Raw genomic sequence first — 12,132 nt, 5'->3', positions numbered from 1 at the left:
CAGTCCAGTGGAGGGCAATGAAAATGGTGAGAGGACTGGGGCAAATGACTTCTGAGGAGAGGCTGAGGGAACTAGGCCTATTTATTTTGGAAAAGAGAAGACTGAGGGGGATTTAATAGCTGCCTTCAACTACCTGAAGGGGGCTCACAAGAAGAATGGGGCTAGATTGTTCTCAATGGTGGCAGATGACAGAACAAGGATCAATGGTCTCAAGTTGCAGAAAGGGAAGTTTATGTTAGATATTAGGAAAAACTCTCTTGTGAGGAGGGTAGTAAAGCATTGGAACAGATTACCCAGATAGGTTGTAGAATCTCCATCTTTTAAGGCTTTTATGACCTGACTGGACAAAGCCTTGACTGGGGTGATCTAGTTGAGGCTAGTCCTGCTTTGAGGAGGGGGTTGGACTAGGTGACCTTTTGAGGTCCCTTTCAACATGAATTTTCTATGATTTTATGAAATATAACATGACCAAAAATGATGGGAAACTGGAAGTACAAAAACAGGACCCAGCTGCTCCTTTCCATGAATACAATGGAAACATTTACATTGACAAGGACATTATTAACATTACCTGAGTAGTTCAAACTAATTATTAATGTGTAGATAAGAAACAATAAACTGAGAAAGAACACCAGAGACCCTGGTCTACCATCTCAGGATATACATAAACTGTGATCCACATTTTTTCCCATCTACCTATGATAGAAAAATGCTATCTAAAACATCTGGCTCACAAAACTGGCATTTACACACAGAACTGAGGGGGGGGTTGTAATTAGGCCTGTGTGAAGTGGCTAGTATCCACTGCAGATTTGGATTCGGCTGATTCGGGGGACAATGATTTGAGAGGTGATTCAAATCACTGCCCCGAATCAATTCGGCCGAATCTGATTTGGAGATTCCAGAGAGCTTCAAATTGATTCGGACTTTTTAATTGGTCTCCTGATTCAATTTGGATTTGGAGATTCAGCCACCGAATTGGGCAGAATCTCCTCCAAATTGAATCAGCACCCGAAGCTTCACACAGCCCTACTTGTAATCCCCTAGTTTTCAGTTTCTCTTGAGACTTTCAAAAATATTCCTCTTTCCCTGAATGTTAGAGAACTTTAGATGAGACCTATTGAGAAAGCCCTTTTTGAAGGACTGGTCCCAGAAAGCAGGATTTCATGCAGTCAACTTCTGAAGTGAAGTCATGGATAAGGCAAAGGTGACTTTATACACTTGCTGTTTTGTTTTTGGGTGTTTTTGGCAGCAAAAAAGACTGAAGTATCCTCCCTACCAGCATTAGAGGATGATGGAATTAGAAATGTTTGAAAGCAGTCTTGAAATATTTGTGCTGCGGACAATGTTACATACTTTTTGACCTGTATGTCCCTTTCAGGAGCGTGTCTGAGGTGAGATAACTTATGTTTTCCAAGTTCATTTAGTGAATGCAAAACCAAGGCTGCATCTGCAGTGTAAGCAATGTTTAACTCATAAATTCAGTTTTTTATATGTGCTAAGAGTGCAAAAATGACACGCAAATCTTTTCTGAATTATAAATGCTAGGGACACAGAGAATATTTCATGGCTGTTTATGAAAAAAAAAATCTTCACTGATTCAAAGAAAGACCAAGAAATAAAACTGACATAAGTCATAAATTTGATGGAAAGAAATACTATCAGGACAACTGAAATGAATGACAAACTCAGGAAGTATCTACTCTAGTTTACACCATGTCCTGATATACAGATATAGTTCAACACTGTCTGTCTCTTTAAGACTGGGAAAAGGCCATATCAAATGACAGGGCACTGCATGCTTTCCATATCGTCTCTTACTTAATTAAGGTTATATCAAAATAAAATGTACTTCTCATATTCCCTTGTGCATTAGAAGGATAGAAGTATCAATTCAGGGACTTTGAAACTGGATATGCATTTTTGTTTAAATAGGCAGTTTCTGGGTGCATATCAAGATAATTTAAATAAAACTAAATTCAATTCAATAAAAATCTTATCTCTCTCTCTTGTAGAATAAAACAAAGAATAGATTTAAAGGATCCCCTGGGTAATCTCCTCTACCTACAGTAAGACCCAAACATGCAATCTCTGCTAATAACTCTTATTTACATATATATTAAACACATATAGCATTAGGAGATAACTATGTATTGATAGAACCATGAAGTTTAGTGGTTCCTTTGAACATATATTTCTAAATAAGTACCTTACTTACAGTTTAATAGAAATTCTGGTTAATTTAGAGATTAGGAACTAGATATACATTTCTGGGGTTTCGAGGAAGGGACTCCTTTTTTGAGAAAATATCAAATAGTCAGAGAGCAGTGTGTGTAATCAGTTTTCCAAAACTGTCACAAAAATTTACCAACCCAAGCAAAAAATTTATTCATCCTCTTTTTATCATAACGATGATAAAAAAACCCCAAACCTCAGAACCTAGTGATTTCTCTCTCACTTGCCAAGCAAACAAACAAACCACCTTATCCCCCCCCAAAAATAACCCCTTGCAAAATAATATATGTATAACACATTGCCATGAGCAAATGGATTAACAGATTTTGGTAAAATGGATACATATACACAAGACAAATGTATACTAAGAGACCAGCAACAAAAGTGAGTTTTTAAACAATATGGTTATTTAAAAACTCAAGTGAGTCCAATAAAAAAGAAGGTTAAATCATGTCATATTTATAGGAAAATTTATTTGTATTGCTCAGGCTTAAATATTTCAATAGAATATTTGAACTACAATCCTTCAAGCATGGGTTTTTTTTTTAAGTGTTCAGCTTCTTTTGGATGCTAATTGCTATTGGAAATCTTGCCCCAAATAAACAGATTTTGAATGTATAAAAAGACTCGATTGGCTGAAGCACCAATCCATCTGTCAGTTAGCTTTATCATACCTAAAATACAAATACAAAGTATGTTTTATTTAACTACTGCCTACTGCATGAAAGCTTAAAGCTAAATTCCACACTATCAAAGTCAGAACCTGGCTTCCACAGGTTGTCACATGGGTAAATTCAAAACTGTATGGCTGGTTTACTCAAGGAAGTTCTAGTTCTGGGATGGTGTTAGAGAGATGTTTCTTAATTTAACATAAAATGCTTGAAAATAGTTCAGGATGGTCATTAACACAGGCCTAGTCCTTTTCTCATTTCACAAGCTGAAGTTATAAGTTCACTGAAGTTAATGGAATTGCCCTTGTGTAAAAGAACCAGAACTATCTGAGAGATAGGATAAACAACCATAGATGAAATATTGCTGGGAAACATGCACACATTTCCAATTTATCAGAGACTGGGTGAAGAAAACTTTAGGAATTCTTATTCTTTGGACCAGAAGAAGGTTTTTTGGTTTTGGTTTTTTTTGGAGCGGGGGAGGATATAGCTTTACATTCTGCAGACAGGAAATCACACTATCTTCATGAAACTGAATCCACTCCTTCATTTCTCTTTACAAAAACCCTGATTAGAAGGGTGATGCATGTACATACCAATCCCAGGACATTTTTATTCCAGGACAAATATGCGCGCAACTTGTTCAAAACACAAACACAGCATCCTTTCTTAGCCTGGGTCTATGGTACTCTGGCATATCTGCTTAGCAACTCAGGCTTACAAAAGGATGTCTGGTTATGCTAAAGGCCTGATATAACTTACTAACTAAAGGCCAGATTCTGTGCTGATTTAGTATATATCTCATTCAGCCATTGAGGTCACTGCCAGCCATCAAAGAACTTAGTGGCATGTGTAACTGCCTTTTACTTCCATTTAATACAGAAGTCATTCCTAAAGCAATACAAACTGCCTAAAGAAATGCTGATGAGCATTTTGCCACAATTACTTACATATCAGCACTCCCCTTTGTAATTATGGCAGGATTCCTCTCCTTTGCTTGTGTACCTAATTGCACCACTTCAAATGGCTTGCTGGACTGAGGACAGCAGGGAAGCTGCTGCTGTAGCATGACCCTCTACCAGTTGCCATTTGGCAAGTTTTTCCCCCCATGGAATGATCTCCTGGTAGCACCATGTTCTGTGTCTAGTCAAAACCTTCTGCACGTAACCAAAACAGCAAGATTTATTACAGGGAGTTCTAAAAATGTGGCTTGGAACGAACAAAAATAAAACCACAAACTTTTCTTATAGTTGCAGCCTCATTTGCGTTTGTGCTCAGTCTAACAGGGACAAAGCCATGGCTGGTAGGCCTAACATTTGCTTTATCTACTTAGAGCTTCAAAGTACATCCTTTATATTCTCTGGGAGAAGGAGGGGCTGAAAAGGTGCCTGAATATCTTTGATTCACCAGACAGTGATCATTAGATTAGTCCCTAAGAACAGTTCAGGACTTGTCTCAAGTGCTGCCAAGGGTTGCAATTTTATTGCAAGTCTCAGGAATCTGCTCTGTTTCCTGAAGCTCTTATTCTTTCAAGAATCAAGAGGCTGCATGAAAAGTGCAGCTGTCATTTAAGAAAGAGAAGTTTCTAACCTTCATTGGTTACGGAGAACATCTTGAAAATGTGTTTGACACGTAGCAGTGGCCTTCTGGCAACAAGGGATTCCTGGAGTACAGCAGTATTCTGTTCACACCACCTATACCAGAACTGGAAAGTGGCAACATTAGGTCTGCTGGTTCTACCACTTGATTTATTTTTGATGTTTTAGATGTATATCCCACTGTATCCAAAAGGCTCAGAGTGGCTTATAATAAATAAACAACCCACACAGGGGATTCCCCGAACAACAACTCAAAGCCCCAAAACTCCAACTCTCTAACACCAAGAACCACCATGTCCAAACCCCCACACAAATCTTCCCACCAATCCCAACCATGCCTTCAAACTGCCCTCACCTCCGATTACAAGGAATCTTTTCTGACGCACCCCCCAACTCCTCACTCACCCATTCCTACTATCCAACCTCAACCCCAGGGCAGATCTCACCACTCTTCCCCCAATATCCCCTCCAAGCACACCACACCCTTTAGGATTGATGGCTGTGCCAGAGTCATTCCATTTTAGTAGCTATTAAACATTTATGTTGCACCAATGCCTAGCAGTCAACCAAGTCAGGTCCCCACTCTGCTGGGTGTTATATATACATGTAAAAAACCAATAGCCCCTGCTCCACAGAGAGTAAGACCAGATTCAAAAGGTGCCCATGCCCAAGTGGATGATTTGCAAAACCCCTACATAATTGCCTGGAAGTCAGAGGGCGTTTCTCCAGTAAATTTATTTAAGCTACCTAAGTCCGAGTACTGCACAGGCCCAGAAACACCACCTTCTTGGCCAAGTTGCATGTCTTGGGCCTATCTTATACCTACAGCTGTTTATTACTCACAGACTAGGAACTGCCTTGTTTAAATCCCCCCCAAGCTGGTAGGTGTGCTCAAACTACACCGACTGTACCAACTTCAGTATAAAGCCAAGGTGTAGACAAAACTGCAAGATGCATAGGGCCTCAAGCTATGGTGGTCATAGCTCCCAGAGCTCCAAGTTCCTGAGCTAGTGCTCGTATCACTATGCTTACCAAGAGCAATGGCTGGCATCACCACCACCATCACTATCAGTTGTGTCTTAAATAAAGGATTAAGCCAACCCTCTATACCTAGAGAGAAGACTTAGGCACCCAAGTCCTGAGAGGGGTGGGTTTTTAGACACATCAGCAATTCCTGTGGCTGGCTCAGGCATTCTCCTGCTCATTACGTTGCCCATTATGAAGTCCATTCAGCTGCACCTACATCTTCCTCATGCAATGGCACTTAAGTTTGGGTAGGCAGACCTTAATTTGGGTTAGCTAGACGTGTAAGTGGAAGTGCCCTTGTTGCTCCAGGCCTTACAGTCTAAAAGCCAGTGAGGCCAATCTGTGGACCAATCTATGAATCTGTGGATATGCTGATCTTTGAATCAGCATATCAGGACAAAGCAGGTTCAGCAGGGACCACAACGCAGCCCACCTTCCTATACACTGATTTGAATATTTTGGAACACATTTTGTGACACTGTATTACATCCGAGGCTACAGATATATATTTTTTCTGGTGGATAGCTATAAACCCTATATTAAAAGCTCTGGAAAATATTTTCCGAACACAATTTGGTCAAAGACAAGTAGTTGTCTGGCAGCCACAAAACTCACATTCAGAAATCTTGGAAAAGTATTTCCCCAAACAGCAATTAGGTCTGTGACTAACACTCTAGGTTGACAGCTAGGATATCATCTGTATTCAAACCTCAGTAATACATTTTCCAATAATGGCAAGCTGGGCAGTGATACATTTTTAGTCAGCTCCACTACTGCCTGCATACCTGAGCTCCTTGCTGATTCAATGGCAAATGTGTGCCCTGGGGACCATCTTAAAGCCAAACTGATTATAGTATTTAGGTAACCTGGCCCTGAGAAAGATCCAAGCACAAAGTTCTTAAATGGTAAAAAAAAAAAGGCTGTTCATCTGTATTACATACATAGTGGAAATCATTGAAAGTCTCCATTCACCTCACAGTTAATCAGTGGAAGCTGCAGTGGAAGCTGCAAGTCTTATTCATCTCTGCTAAACTTAAAATGTTAATAGGAAACTTTGAATGATGTGTGGTGTGCACTCTCTTTATATAAGCAGTAATGTATGCTAGGGTTATTGATGGATGGTTTAGAGAATTTTAGATCGTCTTCTAGAAGAGCCTCTCTCTATTAGCTTTCTGTCTGTAAACAGAGTTGGGATATGGGCTAAGACAGAGAGGAAATGATATCTGGAAACACAAGGCAAAGATAATAACTTGTTTATTTTACGAAAAGGCATTCCACTATTTGATGGCAAGTTTAAGATTTGTAAGTCAGTTATATTAGAGGACCAACGTTACTACAAATTTGAGAAGCTTGTGCCTAACTACAGTGTAAAGTAATAAGGCTTTACAGTATCGAGGGTTTTAATTTATGATCAACTTACATTGTGGTCACAGACACAGGCAAGTAAGGCAGCTGGGGGCAGGTGCTGGTCCCAGCCTCTCCTACCCTACCCAGGGCTACTTGCCATGTGCCAGAGCATGTGTGCACAGGTGTCTCTTGGGGACAAGTAGCAGCAGCACAATATGTGCACATGCATGCTCATCTGGGGAAATACACATCTAAACATACAAAACAGACAGAAGATGGGCACATGTATGTGAACAGACTTGCCCAACATATCACAGCAGGGAGATGGCAGAACTGGGAATAGAGCTGCTTGTGTCTCCTGTGTCTGTGCCATATCCACTGGACCATGCTATCACATCCGTGATAAGATCCCTGCTATTATGCAAGCTGATGTTTGAGGCTTGTACTTGCAGGTGAAATAACATTAAAGGCCTCTTGATAGAATTCCTTGGCTTTTTGAGATGTAGTATAGTGCATCTTAGAGGATACAGGGCAGCTTATATTACCATTATTCAAATAACTTTCCTAGAGTTTTTTTAATGCCAGGATTTTGGTTAAAAGCTGCTGAATTGTTAATATCTAACACTTTGCAAAAAGCTACAGGCTGACATTTCCTGGGACTATTAATGAACAAGCAGCATGCTTGCCAAATTGGTACAAGCTGTTCCAACTCTCTGGTGAGCATAGAAACAACTTGAGTCTCCTGACACATGTAACATGCAAGCATTGATGTCATCCTTTCCATGTTCAGCTTGGCTTTTAAAATTTGAAGGAAGAGATGGGGAAGACAACTGAAACCACTCAGGAAAAAAAACCTGTCTATTTTGTTTCCCTCGGGTCATTTTATTGGATATTAATTATATGGATAAATAATTCCTTATGAATGCATCTACACATGCACCCAACTGTGGAGTTATTACTACGCAGTCATTTAGTACTTGCAAGTACTAAATGACTGCAAGTACTAAAGCAAGTACTAAATGACTGCGCAGTAACTGCCAGTACTGCACAGTCCCAGCGCCGCATGGGTCATTAATGAGATACAACACAGTAGCTTGTTGATACTGCACAGTAGTGGCGGCATCACGGTTCATGCCTGCCAACGCCAGATTGCCATACTGACGAGCTACTAGAACTCATTGCTATGGCAATTTAGCATCTCAGGTAGACACCCCCTATGTGTTTTTATTCCTTGTATCAATGTTTCCTATGCATCTTGATCATTTTCCCATTAACTGCCTTTGGGAGTTATTTAATGCTGGATTTTGAATGTCTTCCTAAAGTTATTTGACCAGTGTTCATTCTTGGTCAACCTTTCTGGCTCACTTTAGCTGTTTAGGTACATCCTTGAACCAAAGAAGTTTGAGGGCTGCACTGCTGCAGAAGACACAGTAGAACCCAGTGCCCTTGAAACTCTGGGGTGTGAAGAAAAGGCAAACACATTGCTGTATCCCCAGATCTACCTGTTGACTAGCCTGGCAGCTTGGCTCAGCAGCGTGTCAGAAAGCAAAGCCAGAATTCCCCATTTTCTCCTCGCTTTAGATTACCAACCCCAACCCCCAGGGCACTGGTCAAAAACTTCCTTTGCACTGAGAATGTTATTCTGTTAAAGAATGACACAGGCCACATGAACCTCTTGCAGCCCCAGTACAGCCTGCTAAGCTGCCAGCTCCAGTAGACAGCACAGGCTCAATTATAGCTACTGCCCCTGCTCTCCCTAAGACAAAATGCAAAGTGTTTGTCATGGGAGACTCCATCCTGAGTGGGATTGAGGGGGCAATCTGCCGCCACAACCCCTTAGCCCAGGAAGTCTGCAGTTTCCCAGGAGCCCGTATCCAAGACATTGCAGAAAAGATCCCTGAACTCTTCCAGCCCACTGACCACTACCTAATGCTCCTAATGCTCCACTGCTGGCCCACTGAGCAACTCTTGCAAAGCCAGCAGGTCAAGGCACTTAAGGGAGCCCACCCCTGCCTCAGCCCTGGAATGAGCTGTGGGCAAGGCAAAGGCCCCTAAAGGGACACTTGCCAGCCTGTACACAAATGCCAGGAGCTTGGGGAATAAACAGAAGGAATTTGTCCTCCTGCTTAACACAAAAAATTACAACATCATAGGGATAACGGAGACCTGGTGGGACTCCACCTATGACTGGACCACAGGTATAGACGGCTATACCCCAGACAGGAGAGACTGAGTGGACAAAAGGGTGGGCGTATAGCTCTCTATGTCAAGGAAAGTTACACATCCCTGCAAGCTGACATTGGTGCCCAGGGTGGACGATTGGAGACCCTCTGAGTTAAAATCCGTCAGCACGGGGGACACAATGGTGGGAGTCTATTAGAGACCTCCTACCTAGGATCAAGAGCTTGACCAGGAGTTTGCCAGGGAATTGACTGAAGCTGTGTGCTCCTGGTACTTGGTTGTCATGGAAAAAGCCAACTTGCTAAATGGGTACTTTGCATCGGTCTTTCACCAGTCCCATGGGACACCCCTGCCCATTATGGGACAGGAACACCTGGGTGAGGGAGATTCCTTACCCATCTTCAATGCTGACCTCGTGAAGGAACACCTAGAGAGGCTGGACACCTTTAAGTCAGCCGACCCTGACAGTTTACACCCCAGGGTACTCAAGGAGCTGGCTAGCATCATAGCTCAGCCCCTGGCATGGATCTTCGATAACTCCTGGAACTCTGGTGAAGTGCCCGAAGACTGGAAGAAGGCCAACGTGGTGCCTATCTTCAAGAAAGGGAGGAAAGTGGATCCAGCAAACTATAGGCCCATCAGCCTGACCTCTATCCTGGGGAAGGTCTTAGAAAGGATTACCGAACAGGCCATTCTTAAAAGACTGGCCGATGGTAACATCCTGAGGGACAGCCAGCACAGGTTTGTTGCAGGTAGGTCTTGCTTGACCAATCTTATTTCCTTCTATGACCAGGTGACTTATCACCTGGACAAAGGAGAAGAGATTGATGTTATATATCTTGACTTTAAAAGAGCCTTTGATCTGGTATCCCATGATCACCTCTTAGTAAAACTGACTAACTGTGGCCTTGACCTCACCATGATCCGCTGGCTGGGGAACTGGCTCCGTGATAGGACCCAGAGGCTGGTGTTGACAGAAGTCAATCATTGTGGTGCCCTGTGACCAGTGGGGTCCCCCAAGGCTCTGTCCTTGGACCTATATTGTTCAACATCTACATTAATGATGTGGACACTGGAGTCAGAAGCGGACTGGCCAAGTTAGCTGATGACACCAAACTCTGGGGTAAAGCATCCACACCTGAGGACAGGAGGGTGATCCAGGCTGACCTTGACAGGCTCAGGAAATAGGTGGATGAGAACCTGATGATGTCTAACCCCCAAAAATGCAAGGTTCTCCACCTTGGGAAGAAAAACCTGCAGCATGCTTATAGGCTCGGCAGTGCTACGCTGGCTAGCACTATGGACAAAAGGGACTTGGGGGTCATGATTGATCACAAGATGAACATGAACCTTCAATGTGATACTGCTGCTAGTAAAGCAAGCAAAACGCTTGCTTGCATCCACAGATGCTTCTCAAGCAAAACCCAGAACATCATTCTCCCTTTGTACTCGGCCTTGGTGAGGCTGCAGCTGAGTCCAGTTTTGGGCTCCATAATTCAAAAAGGATGTGGAGAAGCTTGAGACGGTGCAAAGGAGAGCCATGCACATGATCAGAGGTCAGGAAAGCAGACCTTATGAAGAGAGGCTAAGAGCTACGGGACTCTTTAGCCTGGGAAAGCGCAGCCTCAGGGGTGATCTGGTGGCCACCTATAAGTTTATCCGGGTGCTTACCAGGATCTGGGGGAACATCTGTTCACCAGAGCACCCCAAGCAATGACAAGGTAGAATGGTCACAAACTCCTCCATGACCATTTCAGGCTGGACATAAGGAAGAACTTCTTTACTGTCCAAGCCCCCAAGGTTTGGAATAGACTGCTGCTGGAGGTGGTTCAAGCACCTACTCTGAATGCCTTCAAGAGACATCTGGATGTTTATCTTGCTGGGATCCTATGATCCCTGCTGACTTCCTGCCCCTGGGGCAGGGGGCTGGACTCGATGATCTTCCGAGATCCCTTCCAGCCCTAATGTCTATGAAATCTATTAAATGTGTGAAGGTGGGAAATTCATTACTCTTTTCCCTTGAGCACTTGGGTAAAGACTAGGTAAGGCTAGTCTAGCCTTGTGTATTAGAAACACTTCTTTTGAAGGTGGGAGCCTGAGATTTGAACAATGGAAAATAACAATGTTAGTATAATATAAATAAATATATAATATCACCTGCAAACTACCTATGTATATATGTTATCAAGTAAGTTAGCATCAAGTACAACTTTGTATGTCTCTTTTGCACTGCCACAGAGACTCAAAAGAAACATAGCAGGAGCCAGGAACTGGCATATAGGCCCCTAGCAGACAGTACACTTAAGATACAATTCACCTGTTAATTGCACCATAAATAGTAACCCTAACACATGTTCAGAGAATTAATGGCATGGGGAAATGGGAAACCAACCATATAAATATTCCACAAAATACATTTATCATTTTTGTGACTGGTTTCCATCATGCCTTAAACTCAACTTGTGGCAGGGCAGCCCTGCCATGCACATGGCTTAAGACTTCATGGTGGGGCTTGGTTGAGAGCTCCCCTCCAGTTGACAGGCTAATAGACCTGTGGTGCAGCCTTGCATGGGCCTGCATTTCACCTTTTTCAGGCTGCTGATAGGGGAACCTATCAACTGGGCTAGGTGCTGGGCTGCAGGGAGCTGTGGCATTCCTCACAATCCAGTATGGTGCCTGGTTCTGCAGCTCCCACAGGGGCTGAAAAGCAAGACAGATTCTGATGCTAGCTTGTGATGAGCTGACTCTGCACTGGAGTCTCCAATCAACTCCTGTGGGGTCCCAGAGTTCAATCTAAGAATTAGCTCTCTGTCAGTCCCAGCCCTGTGTTCTCAAACTAACTCAAGTGCAGTCTTAGGGCTGGAATGGACAATCAGCTGATTGTCAGTCTGAGCCTTGGGACCCCACCACTGCTCATTGAAGAACCTGGCTGATTCCCAAATTATGTGTCCTGACATGCACATGTGGTATGGCAGGAAGTTTAATTGGGATGTGGGATCAGAACCCATCTTGCCATTAAATGAATGTGTCAGGAGTCATATATTTCAATCAACTGCCACATGATGTTAACCTCC

The sequence above is a fragment of the Gavialis gangeticus genome, unplaced genomic scaffold (assembly GCF_001723915.1).
Source record: "Gavialis gangeticus isolate Ggan-Ray unplaced genomic scaffold, GavGan_comp1, whole genome shotgun sequence".
NCBI lineage: Eukaryota > Metazoa > Chordata > Crocodylia > Gavialidae > Gavialis > Gavialis gangeticus.
The sequence above is the reverse complement of the archived record's forward strand: the minus strand, read 5'-3'. Positions refer to the sequence as shown.